At 44.2% G+C, this 5,243-nt stretch overlaps 1 pseudogene; it reads right to left on the reverse strand.

Moving 5' to 3' along the window:
- Nucleotides 1-4,084: 4,084 nt before the first annotated feature.
- On the reverse strand, nt 4,085-4,493 carry LOC102967180 (annotated as a pseudogene).
- Between the last annotated feature and the right edge of the window lie 750 nt (nt 4,494-5,243).

The following is a 5,243-nucleotide window of genomic DNA, read 5'->3' on the forward strand; positions in this document are numbered from 1 at the left end:
TGACCCTGGCAAAGTTGCCTAGCCTGTCTATACATCAGGTTCCTCTTCTGCTAAATAAGGTAATAATAGAACCTACATCGCCATAGAGGTCTTAAAAGTATATCATGAGTGAAGAGATGCCAAATGCTTAGAACAACATTTAGGATACAATAATCTCCAAATTAATTATCATTAATGTTGTTAAAAACATAATAGTGCCTGTGTACTGATTATTTGTATTACTGTTTCTGTGAATGCCCTGTGTTATGGACTGAATTTTTGTGTCCCCCCAGAATTCATATGTTGAAGCATTAATCCTGAGTGTGGCTGAATTTGAGCTGAGGCTTCTAAAGGAATAATTAATGTTACATGAGGTCACAAGGGTGGAGCCCTGGTCCAACAGGATTAGTGTCTTTATAAGAGAGACTAGAAAGATGGCTCTCTCTCCCTGCACTCATGCAAAGAAGAGGTAGAAAGAACACACAGCAAGACGTGTAGGCACCTGCAAGCCAAGAGGAGAGGCCTCAGAATTAAACCACCCCTGCAGGCACCTTGACCCTGGACTTCCCAGCCTCCTGAACTATGAGCAATAAATTTCTGCTGTTTAAGCCACGAGGTCTGTGGTGGTTTGTTATGGCAGCCCTAGCAAATGATTATATCCTATTTGCATCTTTTATTCCCTTTCTATCCAACTAGTTTTTTTCTTATTGATTTCTATGAGTTCCCCTGACCCCTGCCACGTTCACTGGATTTATAAGCATAGACGTGCTGATTACAGGACGCTGATGGTGCATGCTATTGGCTTCCATGTGGATCTCCCAACCAGGAGCTGAGCTGGATGTAGTAGAGAAGGACCTACAACCACTGTAGACAGAACGGGAATTGGGAAGAGCTTGTGGTAACATTTCAAGGCTAACCAGTCTAGCTTTCAGGATGTGTGTTGTAAGTTCTGGTCCTCAACACCAGCACAAGTATGACATTCCGCAATCTCCTCCAAAGACTAAGAACAAGAACCAGGGAACCTTCCCTTGACTTTGGATTTTCTTATACATCTCCTCTATTAAAAATATGGAGGGTATCAGTTACTTCCCACCCTTGTTCATTTCCACATCAAAGTCTTGGTATTGAAATGTACTTTTTTTCAAATTTAAATCCAAAATGGTAATTTAATGCAGAGCAATTATAAGTAACAGATGCTGCAAGGTTTGCACTTTTTTGCTTCCACAAGAAATATACACATTGGATCCAACTTTTTGGATATGATATCCAAACTAAGTTAGAGGCTGGAAATGAGAGATTGCTAAATTTAAACCCAAGTATATTAGCTTTAGAATTGGAAAGTATGGGGAAATTGGGAAACCAGACACATAAAAACTGCACTCCATTTGACGGACAGCCCCACTTGACTGGCACATTGGACTCCAAAGGTAAGACAATGGGGCATCATGGTAGAGGCATAAACTTCAGAATTCAAGTGCCGTGGATCTGAAACACAGGCTTCACTCACCATATGATCTTGACCAGGGTAACTTACTCTCTAAGATTCAGTTTCCTCAGCTACAACATAAGAATAATGTTACCTACCTTACCGAGTTGTAATAAGTCAGGGACTGGAAAGTGCTCAGCTCCATGCTTGACATGTGCTAAGAGTTCTGCAAATGACTTAATACCTCTAAGCCTTTCAGTATCTGAACATTTTACTTCTAAGTTTTTCGTGATCCAGCCAATTCAGTTCCAACCAATCAACTGTGAAATGCTTACTGAGTTCTAAGTGCCCTACCCATAGCAGGAGTAAACGAGAAAAAGAAGACCTTCCCTAAAGAAGTCGAATGTGTACATATGAAATAGTGAACAATACAAGGCAGGGAAAAGCAAGTAAGTCAGACCATTCAGTGTCACTGGAGCCTGAGCCTGGAAGTGTTTGGGTGGAGTAGGAAAGAGAGTACTTTCAAATGGTCAAAGTGGAAGTCAGTCAGCAGTTTACCATTGCAAAGAGCTAACCGTGGCCAGCCACTCGTTGACCATCTTCATGACCACAAAGCAGGGCTCCTTCCTCAGAGAGGGCATCCCAGGCACAGAGTGTAGCATTGCCGACTCAGCCCAGTTAAGTCCCTCAAGTTTTCTCTTGCTTGTGGCCTTGAGAGAGGGGGGTAGAAATTCCTTTTCTCTGAAGTACTTCATTGATAGATTTCCTGTGGCATTACTGTATGGTGTCATTCACTGTTCCTATGCATGTCTCCCTGACTAGTGATAAGTCTCACAGGGACAAGGAAGCTGCTTTCTTTTCTTTGACACCACCCCCCACCCCCACCCCCTGCCATAGCCAGGAGTTCTGGGCTCTCAGTAACTGTCACCTCCATGACCAATGACTAAAATAAAAACATGAATGAATGGAGTTCATATATTCTCCTGTATCTTTCTCTCTCTCTCTTTTTTAAGGTTATTTATTTACTTGAGAGAGAGAGCACCGAAGAGGGGCAGAGAGAGAGACACAGAGAGAGAGAATCCCAAGAAAGTTCCACATTCTCAATGTGGAACCTGATGTGGGGCTCTAAGCCACAAAATTGCAAGATCATGACCCAAACCAAAATCCAGAGTCAGATGCTTAACCGATGACTGAGTCAACTCAAGTGCCCCCTTTTTCATGTATCTTATGTCAAAGAGCAGGACAGGTAGAAACAAGGCAAAATGAGAAGTGAGGAAATACAAACCAAAAACCAGCTCATGAGAAATGTGGACAGTGCTGACCAGGAATCTTTACAATGAGATTTCTATCACATCCTATATTCTTCATTTTCTCCATGGTTCTAGTTCCTGGCAATGAAGTTGCAAGAAGCAAAAGAGTATTCAGTTCAAAAAAAATGGAATTATGTTTTCAAAGGAAGCGGCAGAACGCAGGAAGGGTGTTTTGGGTATCATTGCTACACAACAAGATGCCCCAAAACTTAGTGGTTTAAAATAGCAGTGTCTTCTCCCTCACATTTCTGTGGGTTGACTGGCCACATTCGGGCCCATCTAGTTTGGGGGTTTCTGTGTGGATGCACCCAAAGGACAGCTGGGCCTGGGGTCATCTGACGGCTCACCAGGGCTACCTCTCTGAGACGGCTCCTTCACACAGATGCCTTCCTCCCTGGTCTCCCCACATGGGTTTCTCACGACCTGGTGGTCACAGAGGAGTCTCCCAGTGTTCATGGCAGCTGGCCTCTGAGAGTGGAGGCTACCAGGACATGAAAAGGGCTATGGAAATGCCAGGGTCACTTCCACCACATTCTACTGGTCAAAGCACTAATGGGGCTCAAGGGAGTATAGAAATGGACTCCACTTGTGACCAGGAGTAGCAAGCTCACATTTTAGAAGAACATGCAGAATGAAGATATGCCTGCAATCAATTTTGGAAAATACAATCTGCCACTGTTTACTGTTGTCCTCACTGATGCTGCTATCATTGTTCTTAAGAACCCCTGCTTGGCCAAACTAATGTGAGAAAATGCAGAAAACTCCTCAGGCCCCAAATCCCATTTCCAGGGTGTTTGATGGCTAAATGGCAGTGAGACACAGATGTTCCCTGAGACAAAGCCTCTCCCATGGGCTCTTGGTGCTCCTAACCAAGCCCTTCAGTAGCTGATGAAGTTCCTCTGTGTATATTAGACAGAGGTGCCCTTTCTTCCAGGTAGATGCTTGTAGGAGAGGAGAACTTTTCCCTTTTTCCCTTCTAGTTTCCTTGACTAGTCTAGTATTAAGTTGACATAAGACAGATTAATAGGAGAAAAACAAATTTCATATATGCAGGAGCCCCAAAGACAGTCAGGCAATTGAGACTTATATGCCATCCTGAGCCCAGGAGAAAGGGGCAGAGGTTTGAGTTGCCAAAGGGGAGGAAGATAATTCATAGGAAGATGAGAAGAGTTCAAATGTTTGATAGACAAATGTTTGCGGTGCCATGCACATAAGTCTTTATGGTAAAAAGTTACTTTGGCATTAGCTCTCTCCTGGTGCAGTTCCTGTATCTAAATTCCTTCAAGACAGTTAAGCTCCTTGCATGCTTTTTTTTTTTTTTGTAGTTTTATGGTTTTATTAACAGAAATACAATGTGCACATAAGCTGTCTATTCGTTTTCCTTGCTGCGCAGCCTGGCATTGGGATTGGTGACTCTGAGGGCCAGCTGGGTTGCTCGTTCCACAACGGCTTTGCGGTTCCTGGAGGAGACACTGTGAGCACTGTCTACACAGTAAGATCTGTTGCACATCAGCAGTACTTCAAGCTCCTTGACCTTGTGGACTAGGAACTTTTCGGAAGCCACTGGGCAGCATGTGCTTTGTTTTCTTGTTGCTCCCGTAACCAACGTTGGGCATCAAGATCTGGCCCTTGAATCTTCTTTGCACCCTATTGTCAGTGCCTCTGGGTTTCCACCAGTTGCACTTAATTTTGACATAGCGGTCTGACTGGTGCCAGATGAACTTCTTGGTCCTGTTTCTAACGATCTCGGGCTTTACCAGAGGTCTGAGGTCAGCCATGATGCCCAGTGACGGATAGCTGCTGCCTCCGCAGGAGTGCTGAGGAAGCCCTTGCTTGCTTGTCATCTCATTCATTCCCACGTGACCTATGAGGCGGGCACTAACAGTAATAATATCAAAAACAACAGCAAATAGTCATGCAGCACTTACTATGTGCCAGGCACTACTGGGGAAGGAAGGTAAACAGCTCTTCCTGAGTCTGTTGGGCCTGAATTGTCTTCAGCTCAAAAGAATCCACATGCCAAAGGGGCATACTTTGGAGCCGTGTATTCTGCTTCCCCTAGATGCACAGCTTGGGAAGGCAATACAAGCTGCCCCAGCTGGCAGCCTGCTTTGGACACACCCACAAGTACTTGCAGCTTCAAGGCCTTCTGGGAAAAACGGATAACTGAGTGAATGAATGAGCAAGAAATATCTTGCTTTCTTTTCAAGATGGCAGCCTGTGGAGTAGCTATGGAAGAGCAACAGGGCAACTGGATCAGAAGAAAGGATCCCCAAGGGCACTCAGCTCCCGATGGGCAGCTGAAATCCGTGCCTTGAGGTGACAGTGAGGAGGAGTGACGAAGCACTTGCAGCTGAACAGAATGCAATTCTATTACAGCCAGGAAACTGGAGCTGGTGGCAACTAGCTAATCTAGGAAAATAAAAGTAGAAGGGACCATGTTATTTATAACCTTAGTGAGGCAACACGGCCAAAAAAATATTGTCTAAAGTATTACCAAAGAACATAATTTTTCAGATACATAGTTA

The sequence above is a fragment of the Panthera tigris genome, chromosome F2 (assembly GCF_018350195.1).
Source record: "Panthera tigris isolate Pti1 chromosome F2, P.tigris_Pti1_mat1.1, whole genome shotgun sequence".
Classification (NCBI taxonomy): Eukaryota; Metazoa; Chordata; class Mammalia; order Carnivora; family Felidae; genus Panthera; species Panthera tigris.